General features: G+C 37.2%; 1 long non-coding RNA gene across 3 annotated transcripts in view; it reads right to left on the bottom strand.

The window, feature by feature from the left end:
* Positions 1-11,510: 11,510 nt before the first annotated feature.
* Positions 11,511-18,063, bottom strand: part of LOC138440490 (uncharacterized) — a 40,662-nt gene continuing 34,109 nt past the window's right edge. For 2 of the 3 annotated variants that reach the window (XR_011257051.1, XR_011257052.1), the window contains 2 exons: positions 14,067-14,546; positions 11,511-11,901 (listed from right to left, as the gene is read on the bottom strand). This is a non-coding gene — a long non-coding RNA (uncharacterized lncRNA). The remainder of the gene's footprint in view (positions 11,902-14,066; positions 14,547-18,063) is intronic. The other variant, XR_011257053.1, reaches the window with a different exon arrangement.

Here is an 18,063-nt window from a genome sequence, read left to right as displayed (position 1 = left end):
GGGTTTTATTCCCAATTCCACTCCTGCACTTCTGTCTAGCTAGAGGATGTCAAAGTAACTACTTGACTGTTGAAATGATTGTTTATTTCTTGTTGTTGTTAAGTCACTAAAACATGTCCTACTCTTTGTGACCCCATGGACTATAGCACACCAGGCCTCCCTGTCCCTCACCATCTCCCAGAGTTCACCCAAATTCATGTCCCTTGAATTGGTGATGCCATCCAACCATTTATTTGCTCACTCATGAATTTTTTCTTTTAACAAAGGTATTTAGCTGGCACTAACAAACCAAATTGCCACCTCCTATTTGTGAAATGTTCATTAAATCTCCACATGTTACTATGTCTTTTGTTTTGAAAGAAACATTAGAAATCTTTGATAGCAATATTGTCATCTTGCTGTAGACAAGCGTCTGTTACTGTTTTAAATCCTGACAACCTGGGCCAAGGTGACCGTGTTCAGTTCCTAGTGGGGAAATGTATCCGTTTCCTGGCAAGGATGTAAGAATGCACAATGGAGAAGGATTTCTAATTTCTCAGAGTGAGAACAACTTACTCTCCTAGCTGCTCGTGACTTTCTCGAGCATTGTCTGTGCTTTGATTCTGTTCCCAGCTATTGGCAATGGATTAAAGGAAGGCAGTAACACATTAGGATTAAGTGACTTTTTACTGAGTTAAAACATTACACCTACAAATTTCACTTTATACATGTTGTCAATATTTTTTTGAAAGGACAGAAGGAAATATGTGTCTCCTGGTATTTTGCTAGCTTCCTAAACTTTGCTGCTTGCATTGCCAATCTAAGTGTATCCTACCCTTGGTTCCTTCTCCATGTAGCAAACTTAGAACCCCAAAGCCTGCTTTGCACACTCTCCAGTAATGGTTGAGGGCTGCTTCAGGGTAAGTTCTGTGGGGACCAGGTGGTCCCGCAGTGAAGGGAGAAGGAAGGGTTGCTCTCTTCAACCTCTCCAACAAATCGCTGTGTTTTCCACACCCAAGCCAGAACCCACTGTCAGAGTGCATTAATTTCTTTTCTTGTCTACACAGAGCTATTGCCTCAGTTCCAAAAGCTTTTCTTTTTTTGAAATGGAGATGAATTATGCAAGTTACTGCTGACCTCTGAAGTTTGCTTTTCCCACTGCTGCTAAAATTTTTAGAAATAAGGCAGATGTAGTATTATTTCCATCTGTTTTTAATTTTAGTAGAGGTAAATTGTGTGTTCATCTATCTTCCATCTATCTCTCTCTTCATCTGTCTTCTCATGATTAACAAGCGCTAAGACTCAGAGTCAAACTCCTTAAGTTTAAATTCTTATCCCACTAACTTCTGGGATTTTAAGTTGGTTGTTCAACTTCTGTATTTCTCAGTTATCTCACCCTTAAAATGGGAATAAAGTTAATGCTTTATATCTAGAGTTGTTATAGGATTAAATAAGATAACACACACACAAAATTTGGACCAGCGTATAATTTGTAGTAGCACTCAGTAAGTGTTATTTATTTTTATTATTGTTATTATTTTGATTATAGGTACTTTGTTATTATTCAAGAAGTAAATTCTGTATCTATTGTGTAAAAAAGAAGGAGATAAACTCTAGCAAAGGCAAAGGAAACAGTAGTAAGAAGAAAAAAAGTAGGTCTATCTAAGTCACCAGGAAGCAAAACAAAAGGAAAAAGCTGTGTGGATCACAATAAACTGTGGAAAATTCTTCAAGAGATGGGAATACCAGACCACTTGACCTGCCTCTTGAGAAACCCGTATGCAGGCCAAGAAGCAACAGTTAGAACTGGACATGGAACAATAGACTGGTTCCAAGTAGGAAAAGGAGTACATCAAGGCTGTATATTGTCACCCTGCTTATTAAACTTATATGCAGAGTACATCATGAGAAATGCTGGGCTGGAAGAAGCACAAGCTGGAATCCTGCTGAGTGGCGAAGAATTGATGCTTTTGAACTGTGGTGTTGGAGAAGACTCTTGAGAGTCTCTTGGACTGCAAGGAGATCCAAGCAGTCCATTCTAAAGGAGACCAGTCCTGGGTGTTCTTTGGAATGACTGATGCTAAAGCTGAAATTCCAATATTTTGGCCACCTCATGCAAAGATTTGACTCATTGGGAAAGACTCTGATGCTGGGAGGGATTGGGGGCAGGAGGAGAAGGGGACGACAGAGGATGAGATGTTTGGATGGCATCACTGACTCGATGGACGTGAGTCTGAGTGAACTCTGGGAGTTGGTGATGGACAGGGAAGCCTGGTGTGCTGCAATTCATGGGATCGCAAAGAGTCAGACATGACTGAGCGACTGAACTGAACTGATAGACCACTTTTTCCCCTTCAATCAAACTACAAGAGTCTGTAGCATATCCTTCAACCAAGGCCCATCTTTAGGTTTTCCCACACAAGGAGATTAGATTCTGTAGCTGGAGAATACTCAATTGAAGAATTTTGCAGTTAAGAAGGCTTCTGAGGACTAATTTAATTGAGTCACTCTTATGCTTAACATTATTTCTATGGGGAAATGAATTCTACACTATAAACAAAGCAAACTAGAAAAAAACTTTTGAAGTGAGACCAATCAGTAAACTAGGACAGCCAATAAACTACATTTCTGGTTGAGAAACAGAAAGAAATGTTAGTGCCGTTTAGATGGTTATGGTCTTGTCACTGTCATGCTAATGTTTGGGGATTTTTTTTTTTTTTGCCTTTTTTATAAAAAGGAAATCAACCTATATTTTAAATGTCAATTCAATTTCAAATAAGAGTAGAAGTAATGTCTTTATAAAAATTACTGTTATATTTGTCTTTCTAACAAAAATAGTCTGTTATATTTGTCTTTCTAATGGAGTAATACAAACTTTAAACTTTTATTCGGGTGAAATTTTAAAGTATATAATGAATTTGGCATTATAATGAAAATCAAGAAATAGTTCCAATTTTAAAGACATAAGGAAAGGAGCAAAATCAAAATGATGATTTTAGATCTGCAACCTGAGGAAATAATTATTCCAAAAGTGTACAGTTGCAGCTGACTGTGAATGCTGTATAATGTAATTGTTCCTCTTATTTTTTTCAAATTTTACTTTTAGGAAAGTTATAGTTTAACTTTTCTTAATTAATATATCTTGATATTTATATGATAGAAAAATAATATACTTAAGGAAAGATTTAGTTGAGATCTCAAAAGTTCAGTCTTTTCAAGTATTTTCAATTTTATGCAGATAATAATATAATACTATTAAATACTGGGTAGACTGTTTAAGCTGACAGTAGCTCATGAGGTATCTCAATCCATTTTTTTAATGTATTTTTGAAATTTGTTTATTCAGTATGTTCCATTGGTTAGATGCAAATGGGATGGTATAGACTGTGTTTCTAGAACAGGAACACTATCTCTACAAACAACAAGGCCATTATAGCAGAATCACCTTTGGAGGTACAATCCCTAAGTTACACCTTGCCAAGGGCTCTTCCACTGAGGTCCTCAGCCCCCAACATGGCCTTCAATGGCCCTGTCTCCTGGTTTTTACACCCTCATGTTAATTCCTCACATAATGAGTAGAGTTAACTTGTATAGCAAATGGGATACAGGCAAACCTCAGAGATATTGCAGGTTTGGTTCCAGGCCACAGCAATAAAGCAAATATATCAATAAAGTGAGTCACACAGATTTTTTGGTTTGTCAGAACCACTTCTGAATGCCGGCTAAGTTTGAGGAAATCTGTATGTGGCAAGAGATAATTAACATCCTCCATCTTCAAAACACCTGAGGGAACTCCCTGGTAGTTCAGTGGTTAGGTCTCCATGCTCTCGCTGCCAAGGGTCCAGGTTTGATCCCTGGTTGGGGAACTAGGATCCTGCATGTCACGCAGTATGGCCAAAACAAAAACAAAAACAAAAAACAAACACCCAAACTGTGGTCTGTCTTTGGCCATAGTTTCTTCTAGCTACTATTCATACAATTAACAACATCTTCCAGGTTGCAGTGAAGTTTGCTCTTCATCATGTGAAACATCTTTCACCAATCCCTGTATATTGACTTTTAGCCTCTATTATCTCCGTTTCCTTGAAGGTTTACATTTTAACATCTAGCCTGATAGGGAGTTTTGGTGAAACCTCCTGAATAACCATTTGCAACATTTGATTTTTATAATTAGTCAAAATTCTTCACCAGAAATAAATCAAAGGCAGAGCTAAAAACAACGCAGGGAAGTGCCATTAAAGAAAACACAGAATGGCATATGAGTATTCGCTGGCTGAAGTCTTAAAACAGCACTCATTATATGTATTGGCTGACTGTAGGTGAGAAAACACTATATTTTTCTATATTTATATTTGTATCAGTCAGAATAGATTAGATTTTGCAGTAATATAAAAAAAATCTCAGAGATTTTATAAAACAAAGATTATTTCTTGCTCTATATTTCCATGGGTTGATTTGGAATTTTGCTCTGCATCATCCTCACTTCAATCGAACAAAAAATTAGTGGGAACATTTCTGGTCACCATGGAAGAAGGAAAAGGCTATAACAATTTGTATTCACTTTTACTCAAATTCCATTGACCAAGTAGTCACATGGTCATGCCTAATTTCAAAGAAGAGGAAGTACAATCCTATTGTATCTACAAGGAGAATATTTTGTTGACAGCACATTTGCCACAGTATGTATAAATTAACATCAAACGTTTCTGAGGTCACTATACTATAAAGGCAGTGCTACATGAGACAGACTTATATTGTGACTTTTTTCAGGCAGAGGGAAGAAGGATTGAAATGGAGATAAAATGCAGTAGAGAGAGTACAAAAGGAACAAAAAAAGGTACAAAGACAATTAACTGAATGTATTTATTATTTTTTGTGTTAAAGACCAAATGCCTTAGGGCACAGGGAAAGGGAAAGGGTGATAGTGACTAGATGTTTATAGAATCTCTGAATGAATGAATGAAGCCCTAGAATCCTGAATATTTTATTAACGGTCTCAGGTGGCTCCATAACCCTATAGTTGACCCAGTGCCTCTAATGGTCTCTTTCACTGATGGGCCACCCTCAGTGGCTAGTACTAGTGCTAGTACTGAGAACACTCAGTACTAGCAGTGACTTCAGTCAGTCTGGAATCCTCAAACCCATGGAAAATTGTGTTTATTCAAGTTTGGACCATACTAACATTGGTGAGCTTGGCCATTTCTCAACTCTGAAGACCATCCCCTATGAGTGGTGGCATTTTCTTCCATTGCAAAATTCATGAGAGCCGTAACACTAGCCACATGGAATATCTACTCTTCACAGTTACGAAAGGAATAGATTTTCTTTGTGTAGTCATTATATTGAAATAGATGGTAATTCTTGTCTCCTATCATTTCTCACTTTGTTTCCAATTCTTTGACTTGTTCTGCTTTCTGAAACATTCTTAATTTTATCTTTTTACTTTTCTTTTGAATTTTTAATTGACTGTAAATATATTTTTCATATTCAGAAGTTCTTTTATTGTTCCTTTTCCACAACATTCTATTCTTGCTTTATGGACCCAGTTTTTTCTCATATATCTGAGGATACTGACTATGATAAGTTTGAATTTTTTCTCTCTTTTCTTTGGGTCACTATCTTTCCCTCTGTCTTTCGAGTTTGTTTCTGACTTTCACTTGGAAGACTTGACTTATCTGTCTGGTGATTCTTAATTGCCCAATTATATTTTAAAAATAGAACATTATAAAGCTGTGTGAAAGCTCTGCATGTACAGGAAGAGCTTACTAATGACTAGACTTCACTGTGGAGGTAAACCAGCATTTTCTGAGGTGAACTCAAATTTCAGTTTGTATAGGTCTTTTCTTGGGCACCATTCAGTTTCTCTAGAGAGCTCTCTTGAAGTCTCCTACCTTGGAAAGCATGTACCTGGCTACAAGTGATTTAAGAGCAGAGCTAGAGAAGGGGATAGAGTGTTATAATTTAGTATTAAACTTTGATTTATTTCAGTCCTGTGTGTTAGCCTCAAACTCTGCTATGCCGGGATCCTTAGAACAAGATCCAGTATAGTTTATTTTCTTTGGAGACTAACCCCTTCTCTCCTGCTGGAGAGAGAGTGAAGGGTAGTGTGTGTGTGTGTGTGTGTGTGTGTGTGTGTGTTGAGTGTGAAGGGAGGGAGGAGATCTGGGTGTTCTCTCTGTCTATATTCAAGCTTTCCACCCCTCCTTTAGTATTTAGCCCTGCACTCCACCCTCCCTTCTGCATTCAGGCTCTCAGGACTTTTTGGCACACTCCTGGCTCTGTTCCTCGGATCTTCATGTACTTGTCTACCTACTTCTCTTCTAAATAGATATTGAAATCCCATGTTCACTATTTTTTTCTTTCTCATTTTCTTTTCTTAGAGGCAAATACCTTTGTTATTTTTTGCTATCATTTTGGTAGAGGTTGTGGAAGAAGAGATAAGTGCGTGTAATTAATTCACCATTTTTAACCAAGAGCCCCTTAGGTTTTCTCTACAAACATCGAGACAATTAGAACTTTTCACAAGAGCCCTTGATCCTTAAATTCTTTTCCCCCACCATTTTGCAAAGTAGGAAAACAAATTTACTCTTTGACCTAGTAACATGGACGAAAAGTCTAAATAAGTAATTGTCCATGGTAAAGGGCTTTCCTCTTCAACTGTTTAATAGAACACCCTATGTACACCTACCACAATATTATTTTATGATTACATAGTTTAAGATTTTTGAAAGAAGCATAAAACATTATCAAATAGGTTAAAATGCTATTAGCCTCTGAATAAATGTTATACTGTTTTGAACTTTTTCTTAACGGACCACCAAAAGATAAAAATAGAAGAGAATTCTGTAAGTCATTTAATTTTTCCCCCCAATCTTTTCCAATCTCTCTGGAACCGTTTAAAACAATTAGTATTTCAAGATCTCAAATTTCAGTATATTTTATATATATAATTTTCCTTTAATAACTGCTCTGTTATTCTCTTTGCTTGTTATCTTGCTTTATATCCAAGTTTAACCACTGCATGTATGTAAATATTGATTGTTCTATTGCTTGTTTTGTTATAGAAAGGTATTTCAGTAGAATGTTTAGGAATATTCCTGATGTGTATATAAATTGAGGCTATTTTCTGATCACAACTGCCAGACTGACATCCTTTCAAAGTCAGTAACTTATCTATAAATACAAATGTCCTAATAGACACAGTCTCACAGTGTTGTGATTTGTTATTAGTATCATTGCAAAATATTTATAGAACATATTCTAGATCATAAGCAAGTTTTCATCTTAGGGAAATTATAGTTTGAAGTATGATAAGACAAATGAACATTGAACAAAATAAAGAATTGCTAGGATCAGAAATGAGTTATTCTCCAAAAAAAACAACTAAAAGGCACCAAGTGAGGATTTGAAAAGGGGTTGACCAAACTGGCTGGCACTCCTCTTACAAATGAGACCATCACTTGAGAAAACACCAAGGATGAAGAGCTGAATATCTCCCATCTCAGTAGTTGATCATTTCCCCCACCCTTTGTGTGACCCAGAAAAGCAAATTAGAGCAAAGAGGAAATTAAAAGGTGTGAGTTCTAATAGTGAGCCAAATTTACCTGAGCAAAGCACCTAGGCAAATTATCACTCGTTTTTTAAAATATCGTTTACTTTATCATTCTCAGCACACCAGTAACAGTGATAGTGTTGCATGAGTTAGGTAAAAGAAAACCTTAGCTGAAACAAAATGAAAACATTTGGAGATTAAAAAAACAAGGGGGGGCTTTTCATTTCAAATAAACCGAAGGTACTACAAAAGGACCAGATAGTGTTACCAGCATCCAATTACATCACCTGTTATTCTAGAGTCTGGATTGAGCAATTCCAGAAAGTCCAGGGGTTCTTAGTTCAAGTTGCTTTAAATTTAACAACAAATAAGAGCTTCAGATATCAAGATGCTAACTAAAAAAAGTGTGTGATGTTGTAAATGACTGATTACAGGATTGGGGAAAGGAAAAGTTTGTTCTGTTTAGTAACTATTTCCACTCTTTGGATTTAATTTTTGTCATAAAATGCTGGTATTTTGTAATATTTTACCTGAAGTTTTGCTTCCAAAGTTGTGATAAAGACCAAGACCATAGAATCATATGAGAATATAAAAGGAAAGAAACCAAAGGATGACCAAAAGTGAAAATACAGTCAGCCAGTGTGAAAGGCAGTGTCTCATCTCTAAACTGATAATGCCATGAGTTTAGGATGTTAGGGGCAAGATGAATAAATTCTGAGACTCCATGTCAGAATATATTGGCAGGTTACACTGAAGTACAGAATGGGAATTCGGAGGTGGAGTTCTCAGTCTTTTCTCATCACAGAATTAGGCAACTACCTGAGCACACACCACTCGCCTGCCACACTCACAGAGACACACCCAAAGGAACACTTGGAAAGAGAGCAAGGCTGCCTTCATCCCATAAAGATGATGGCAGACTTCCCAAGAATGGCACTTAGGGATAGAGAAAACCAAGGATGAAGACGCCTTAAAAAGAAAACCCACAAAGAGATATCTGACCCTCACCTCCGCTATGGATGCTAGAGAGAAGAGAAACAAAGATCTCATTATTCAGCAACATTAAAACAAACACGTGTACAACATTGATAAGCATTTTGCTTAAAGGGAGAAAAGAACAGGAAGGGCTGAAAGTCTCCACACAGGCCAATCTGTTTGATGAAAACATATTTCCTTTTTTCTTCTGGCCTCCTCTGTAAGACAGTGTACAAAGTGCCCATTTATATTTCCTTTGTTTTCATCCCAAAGCTAGAAGATCAAAGAGTTAATAAAACCTCCTTGCTATAGAAGGTCATTACAAAACTAAATGCAGCAATTCAAAGTGGAAAATAGAATGAATGCCAAGGAGACGTTTAACGAAGTAACATTCTAGATGTATTCTTTGAAGAACATTTGCAGACTCGTTTGATTGCTTTAGAGCGCGCAGGGTACAATGCATCCTGTGCGGAGCTGGCACTGGCTGGCGGTTGTGTGCTGCGGCGCCCCAGCCAGGCCTCTTGGAATCACAAGTGTATTTGATAGAGAATTACCTAATATGGCAGAAACGTTCATGAGTATTTTATGTAGCAAAATGGTATTAAAAACTTCTGTCTTTTTTTCCTTAAGCCTAATTAAATGTCCAAATGCAAGACATGAAACTAATCATTTGAAAAATATTTTGAAACACTGTTTCTCCAAGAACTAAATTGGATGCCAAGATAAAAGATTAGCTTGATGTTTTCGATTCATTACTGAGATCCTCCTTCTTTTTCTTTATTTCTCCTGTTTTGTCCTTCTTCAGTGCTGACATCCTTAGAATGGGAGCAAATACAGAATATAGAGAGGTAGGCAGGAAAACTGTCAGTATGGCCATACTGATTTATTCAAAAGAGGCAGGCTGGTATGCTGGCTTTGCATTTCAATGTGGCATGTCAGAACTTGCCATTCACTGTAGCCCTTGAATCTCAGCATTAGGGCTCATTAGGTTTCTTCCTTAAAAAGAAGAGCAAAAAGTCTAGAACGTTCGAAATGACCATGCTGCTTGTGGGGTCATGGCTACATGGCAACATGGAGGCTAATGATTGAGGCTGGAATCTCTGACTGATGCATAATTTAAAAATTATCTTTTCACTATCTAAAAACTTGGTACATACAGGTTGTTTTCAGTTTGAGGAGGAGGGACATCTTTCCCAGGATAATTTGGGGGTGGTGGAATAGAAAACTGGCCAAGCTAGATGTTCAGATAATGCTTCGACACAGAGGAAGAGTATAATCAGATGACAACATAGGAACATAAAGAGATGAGATTAAGTTTAAGCGATGAAAGTTTTCAATTATTTGGGGCAAATAATTGACCTATTTCATCACAAAATGAAACTGTTTGGAAGTTTTTTCTTTTTGCATCAGTGATGCATGTCACCTTCCTGCAAGGCAACCAGTTTGCAGATCTGGCCAGAGGGAAAATTATTGGACAACAAAATGAAAAGGAGGCGTAAGTCAGCCCAGATCTCTGAACCCTAGGAAAGGCAACTTCCCTCCCGCTCATGAAAGAGGACGATTGTGCTCAGTACCACTTATCTGGTGCCAACAATCTGGTAAGCTCTCTATTCAGCCCTGCACCAAGGCTACAGCAAGGTGACCTGGAGTTTGGGGCTGAGGTCAGGGAAAGGTCACTGCCTGAAAAATGAAACTAGTCAAATGGAAAGAATCCCAGGAATGGGTGAGGTTAGTCACCCACAAAAGTATCCCAATCCAAGAAATGGCATAAGAAGCTATTTCTTATGACTCCGAGGTTCCGACTCTTTTAAAATAATCTTACTGCCCCTAGCAAACTGGTGCTAGGATGCTCTGAAGCATGGTCATAGGAATCTGCATTTTGTCACTAAAATTCCTACAGACTTCTTCCATTCCTTCATCTCTTCAGGTTTTCCAGTTCCCTCCTCCTTTCCCTTATTTCCACCACCACCTGCAACTCCAAAACTGAAGATCAGACACCATCATCGTGTTGTTTGAAACTCTCTCTGAAAACTGGTCCTTTCCCTTCCCCAGAATCTTCCTGGTGCCTCCCTGCAAAGGCAGAATGTTAATACACAGATTTGTACGTGATAATGGTAGGTGGTCCTAGTATGCCATGACTGCCCATTTTAAATAAACCTTTTAAAGTTAAAGGAACCTTAGTGCTTGGAATATTTGTTTGCCCTTTCATAGCTTTTCTTATCTCACATGATGCTTATGAGTCCTGATATAAGGTACCTGTTAGGCTCAGGATTACTTATTTTCAGCCTTCCAAAAAAAAAAAAAAGACATGTCTTCTTCTGGATGGCAAGATGAAAACATTTCATTATATCACTTTATATTTGTGAAAAGAGTAGATGTACTTTGAAAAGGCCTTTTAGTTTAAATAGATAGCTGGAATTGTTATATACAACTGATATGTTTACATTCATCTGATTTCTTTTTCTAAGAAACCCTAAAATCATAAAGTTAGAAAGTATTCAATTACTTCTCTTCAGTGTGTAAAATGATGAAGAGGGAGAGTTCAAGTTCTTTTTGTTTTATATTTGTTGTCAAGAATTCATATAATAAAGTCAAATTTGTACAAAATAATTTCATGAAATTATTTTTAAGAGAATCAGTTTCCATAGATCAATTTCAGTAGGTCATACAATTCTTTTAACATGAGATCCTTACTTTTATTAGTGCATTATAAATTATTTATCTTGGAAAAATACATTAAGAACAGAATTAGAATGTCTTTAGTTTATATAGCTCACAACATTGTTAAAATAGTATAATACATGTTATACAGAGGGAAATGTAAATGTGGCCTAAAAGAACATTTTGAGTCAATTTCACATTAAACATTGAATAGAAAACTTGACTTAAAATAAAGCAAGTTACTATATCACTCCACTACAAGCAAACGTTTCGTTTGTAAATAAGGATGAACTGACAGTGTTTGAAAGTATAGTTCATCAAAATCACAACAAGAAACCAAATATTATGAACATGTAAAATTCCATGTTTATTTAATATCCATTACATAGTCAGTTCATTGAAACCAGACTTTGTAAAGACAAATAACATTTCTGATGAACATAAACAATATCATATAGTTGAAATTCATCCTGTATTTTCACATGAATAAAGATGTCATGATGCAGGAGTTCTAACAATAAAGACCTTGCTGTGAATTGGCATGGCATCTCTCAGCACTTCAAGGCAGCACCAGCCCCACCAGCTTGAGAGGAGAGCTTAGCCGCTGTGTATCAGGGGGCCCAGTGATCAGCACGTCTGCACTCAGTGGTCGTGAAACCTTCCCCCAATATCTGAGTTGGTGTCCAGTGTGGTCTGTGTCATGAGGATACATCCAGAGCTCAAGAAGAGTATTCCTAGGACAAAAAATAACAAAACAAAGCCAGAAACAAAAGACAATATACAGATAACATAAAAAAGCTCACTTTAATCAAGGAAGTATGAGTATTATACAATATCAATTAGTATATTTTTATAGTTGCTCCTATTCCTTAAAGTTTACTTTGTGCCAGGTGTGATGTTAAGCACTTTTTTCCCTTTACCGTCATATACAATACGTTAAGCACTGTAAGAATACTTTAAAATAAGCACTGTAATTACCTGTTTTATAATTAGGCAGGTAAGTTTGACAGAGGTTAGGAAACTTGAATGTGGTTCACAGTAAGTAGTAGAGCTAGAATGCCCTTTGTAGCAACAAATAACAGTCCTGGGAAGGCCAGTTAGCTTCCTGGGCCCAATGCTGTGGATGAGCTGATAGCTTCCTCAAAGCCATTTATAATCCTGTTCTGCCTTGCTTTTCTTTATGATAGAGGCTGGAAAAGTAAAAGTCTTAATGTTCTAAAAAGACCTCTTTCTGTCTCTATGATGATATTTTTCTTTTTCTTCCAGTTTTTACAATTCAAACCACAGCACAGATTTCCTTGCTCCCTAGAGTAACCATGTAATAGATTTTGACCAAGGAGAAGGTGAAATTGGTAGCTGGTGCTTCCCAGAATTTTTTTTAAGAGACAGATTCAGTTGTACAGCAGATCTCTAGTTATGAGGGTAGATCTCCTGTTAAGTGTTTTAACAGGAAGGAAGGAATAAAAGGAGGGAAGGAGGAAGGGAAAAAGAAAAAAGAGAAAAAGATAAAGAGACAGATTCTTCCTGATCTCACCTCTCCATTCTTCTTTACTATCCTGGATTATCCATCCTCAGATCTGTTGGTACATAAGGAAAAAGTCCTATCTGCTAAGTCATGTTAATTTGGTCCTTGTGTTGACTACACTGATTATCTAAAACTATTTTTAAAGATTTGTGAATTATTGAGGGGGTGGGAGCAATAATCACTAGTATTTGTTAAATAAAAGGATAAGTAATAGTCATATATCTTAATTGTGGTATATTCTATACCATATTTCTACAATTGACTTAATATTGAGTGACTTTCCTTTCATAAATGCTAGACACTAGCACATCTGAAATAGCTATCAGTTCTTCTTGATGTAAGTATGAGGGTTAAAAAAATAAGTTAAACCCTTTGGGTTATATACACGGAAAGATGACTATAGTCCTGATCATAGGGCCCCCAAATCCAGAATTGAACTTATTACTGGGCCCAGTACAAAAGGAAAGGAGAAGAATCCAAGAGGGAAAATAAGAATTTTTTTGCAGAAGGGTAGATACTCAGGTTAAATTGTTTTTCTGTTAAATTGAACAAGACCCACTTTCTAACCTACTCCCTGTGTTACTGATTGAAATCCCATCTCCCTGGGTGCATGATCTTAGGTAAGTGGTTTCACTTCTCTAAGTTGCCAACTGTTTTCAACCATTAAGTCCACATTTTGCAACCCATCTGATAGGTTTGCTTTAGGGTTAACTAAAATAATGAATGTGAACCGCCTAGTACTGTGCCTGACAATAAAGAACAGTTAACAGACTTTAATCCTCCACGCCACAGCCCTAACCCAGTTCCCATCACTCATCCCCTTGACAGAAGTTTAACTTCAATCTCTGAAAACATTTTTCTTTTTCTTACTTCACAGCCCAATCACCATACAGAGACCACATTTGATTGGACACAGATTTTACTGAGAGAAATACCTCCTACTAAGATGTAAGCTTGCTGAAGGCAGAACCATGTCTGATCAGTGTTTACATTCCTCAGAATCTTGAGTTTCTAAAGAGTTTCCAGTTAGGAAACTCTTATCTGAACAGAAAAGAATGTTTGAGCCCACTGTATTAACATTGGATGATTTATCAATCCAAATGATATCTTTTTAAGCTACAATCTTGTCAATACTTACTATTTATGAAGCACACTGCCTGAGGACCTTAAAGCAGTTGTGAACAATAGCAACCCTGTAGTATGGATGATAATATGAAGGCATATAAAGCAAAAAAGAAAAAATATCCTATAATAGCAGTTTACTGGGAGCTATTCACTATGCTAGGCACTGTCATACATTATCACTAATCCTCTGCAAAATGGGAGTCATAAGCCCTGCATCACAGAAAGAAAAACCAAGGGTCAGAGACTTACTGATAGGTGAATTCAGTTCAGTTCAGTTCAGTCGCTCAGTTGTGTCCGACTCTTTGCGACCCCATGAATCGCAGCACACCAGGCCTCCCTGTCCATCACCAACTCCTAGAGTTCACTTAGATTCATGTCCATCGAGTCAGTGATGCCATCCAGCCATCTCATCCTCTGTCATCCCCTTTTCCTCCTGCCCCCAATCCCTCCCAGCATCAGAGTCTTTTCCAATGAGTCAACTCTTTACATGAGGTGGCCAAAGTACTGGAATTTCAGCTTTAGCATCATTCCTTCCAAAGAAATCCCAGGGTTGATCTCCTTCAGAATGGGCTGGTTGGATCTCCTTGCAGTCCAGGGGACTCTCAAGAGTCTTCTCTAGGTGAATTCAAACTGGCTTAATCCGTTTGTTTTCAGACCTTTCATCTCCTGATACCTGAGCCCTGTACGCTTCATGCACTACATCCCGGAAGATGTGCTGATTATGAATTTCTGGGACAAAAAAAGTCAAAGCAGTCATTTGTCTAATATAGTTTGGGACCTTAATTATTTAGATCAAGATGATTTAGTTCTAGTAAAAGAAATAATAATATCTAATATTACTGTTTGAACCTACAGAGGTCTTGTTTAATCTTCACAACATTTCTGTGAGGTACATATCATTACCTTCTCTTGTAAACAGATGTTCAAATTCAGGTAGAGAAATGGGCTTTCCCAAGCATCAGACCTTAGACCCATACCACAACCCCATCACCTAGTCCAGAGTTCTTTCTGCCATGCTGCCATACTTTGCTCTCCATGCTACTTTGCCTGAACTTCAGTGAAAGTAGGTCAAAGGAAGGGATGAGAATGTGGAGTTACTGCCGTCTTTGGTCCTTCTTCCTTCTATTATCTAAAATGCTTTCTGCTGAACAAGGATTAAAAAAATAATAATAACTGGGTGTCTTCTAAGAAGGCATTCTGGTAAAGTATGGATTCAATAAAGCAAGTCTTCCCACTGAGCATGGTTGAGTCAGTATTAGAGTGATTTTCTAAAGGTCCTTAGTTCAAGCTTGATTTTCGGTGTGTTCTTTTTCTCTTCCTTGACGTCTATTTTCAAACCAATAGTGAGTAATCACTTTATGAGCTAGAATAGCTCTGGTGAATTTAACAGGTGCTGTCTAGGTCACCAGTTCAGATTCCAAGATATATGATTCTGTCTTCTTCTAACCTATGACTTCAAGCAGTAAGACCAGACCAATATCTTTAAACTAGTATATTGTACCAGAAGACCATTCTTTCCTATTTTGATTTAGAGGTGCTGGTGAGGAATCAACTAGGATTGTTACCTCTGAGAACTGGCAGGGCAGTAAGCATCATTCAGTCCACTGACATATTTAATAGCATGTCTTTTACGCTGTTAGAAACAGGAGAGCTAGATATAAGCAACCTGATGAAATGGGATAGTGTATATTCCTTAAAAAAAAATTCATCTGTAGTTTGGGAAAGGAGAAATTCGGTTGAACGACAGAAAGAGCAGCAAGGAGGAGTTGACAAAGAAGATAATGATGATCCAAATTTTAACTAATCAGAAAGAATGATAAACTGAGTCAATAGCTAAACCTGGGAAGGAGAGAGAATCAAATGCCAACTTGTCAACTCTGAAGACTAAGGAACCCTGGACAATAAAGCACAAGGTCAGTTAATTCAGCATTCAATTTTTCTTAGTTAGCTTTTTGATGATCTCTAAGTATTTAAAAACTTTGTCTTCAAGTATTACTAAGAAAGTGTTAGTCACTCAGTCATGTCCAAGTCTCTGAGACCTCTGGACTATAGCCCGCCAGGCTCCCCCATCCATGGAATTCTCCTGGCAAGAATACTGGAATGGGTAGCCTTTCCCTTCTCACAGGCTTCCCTGGTAGCTCAGCTGGTAAAGAATCTGCCTGCAATGCGGGAGACTTGGGTTTGGATCCCTGGGTTGGGAAGATCCCTTGGAGTAGGGAGTGGCTACCCAGTCCAGTATTCTGGCCTGGAGAATTCCATGGACTGTATAGTCCAGGGGGTTGCAAAGAGTGAACTGAACAGACACAACTGAACGACTTTCACTTTCACTTTTTCCTTCTTCAGGGGAGAAGTCTAGGAAGCTAGACTCACGCATTGCAGGCATATTCTTTACCATCTGAGCCACCAGGGCATGGCAACCCACTCGTTTCCTGCCTAGAGAATCCCATGGACAGAGGAGCCTGGCAGGCTGCAGTCCATGGGGTTGCAGAGTCTGACACTACTAAAGCATCTTAGCATGCATGTGTGCATTACTAAGGAAAGGTACATGAATCAGGAAGACTGATTCATACTCACAGATAATATCGTGGTTCTTAGAGTGGACCAAAGACGTAAAGGCCTCCCACTTACAAAGGTTTCTGTTTGTTTGTGCCATACCTTACATATTTTTTATTTCTTCTTGAACTCTTGTTTATGATTGTGAAATGCCATACTAGCAGGACTAAACACTTTTATTTCATGATTCTCTCTAACAAATATTTACTCTTTAATCTTTGCAACAAGCCTCTGAGATAGGATCCATTATTAACCCTATTTTAGAGGTGAGGAAGCTGGCATAGAGAGATCTGAAACTCTCCAAGTTTATGGAGATAATTCATTAGTGAAGCAAGGATTCAAACTCAGGCAGTTTTCTCCAAGCCCTTGCTCTTAACCACTACACTCACTATATTTAAAGCAATTAAAATATGTTATAGTTTTCTAAAGACAAAACTTCAGCTACAAACAGAGCTATAGATGTGTTTCCAAATATTTAGTGGTTCTATAACTTTCTTGAAAAATAAAATAGTTTTCTATTCAGAAGTGACGATTTAATTCCTAATCTGTTTAGGTATGCAAATTATATTTTTTAAAATAAAAATGATAATATTATTTTTATCTATATACATATAACAATTATTTAAGAAATATGAAAATTTCATGAAGAACCTAAAAATTATAATATTTTAACTGGCTTTGTTCAAAAGCTAAGCCAGAGCTAACAGGGTACTGCTTTGAGGTATGTCTAGTTTATAAATAACAAAAGACTCCTATATTCCTACCATCATTTCTGGGCACTGTAAACATTGTTTGTATTAATGAAAATGCTAGTTCAGTTGGTGGCATTTTAAACAAGGAAGCAGAGGCTCTACTTTGAAGCTGAACATAAACATAATTGGAAAAGGTGATGATGAACTAAACCATATTTACACAAGCATTTGAAATAATGGCTCATGAGTCCTGTAGGATATTTTTCCCCTTTAAAGACAATCACACACAGTACTCTATTGGTTCATTTCTTGGCATCTTATTCATGCTATAAATCTCCCTGCTGGATAGGAAATCTAGTCATATCACCATCATTTTTCAAATTAAGCTCATTTCCCTTGCTGAGTGCTTAGATGAAGTAAAATCTAAGGATTTCTCAATTTGTTTCATTTTTTTTTTTTTTTTTTTGAAATCAGAATTTCAACCAGTGGCAAGTAGAATGAAAAACTTGTAAACTTTATACTGTGGTAGGGGAGGATGTGATGGGAGTATGTGTGCGTGTTTGTGTGGTTCATTCATGTTCTCAACCAGAGACTATTGCAATGATGACAAAAATTTGGGACTAGGGACTGGTAAATATGCATTCTCTGAGAAAAATGCAAATTTAAAATGAGGTGGACTTTACCTCAATTGCATATTTATTTAGCAAAGTCATAGAAAACCCAGCCTCATTTCAGGTTTCTTGAAAAGTAAACCAAAAAATGATTGAGCATCTCTAATAAAAGTGTGCAGATACGGCTAAAATGCTGAATATTACAGAAAGAAAAGAAACTTCTTACACTTTAAAAAAAAAATCAAAACTTATTTTAACCAAAATCATTTCTAGGCAATCTAGTGAGTAAATTGTGAACATCTAAGCCTGAAGCTTTTTTGAAGTTTTCCTGAAAGTTGCACACTTGGAGTTTCTATCTCTGGCCTTACTAGAAGCATGAACTTCCCATCT

This window comes from Ovis canadensis, chromosome 5, assembly GCF_042477335.2.
Source record: "Ovis canadensis isolate MfBH-ARS-UI-01 breed Bighorn chromosome 5, ARS-UI_OviCan_v2, whole genome shotgun sequence".
Classification (NCBI taxonomy): domain Eukaryota; kingdom Metazoa; phylum Chordata; class Mammalia; order Artiodactyla; family Bovidae; genus Ovis; species Ovis canadensis.
The sequence above is the reverse complement of the archived record's forward strand: the minus strand, read 5'-3'. Positions and strand labels throughout refer to the sequence as shown.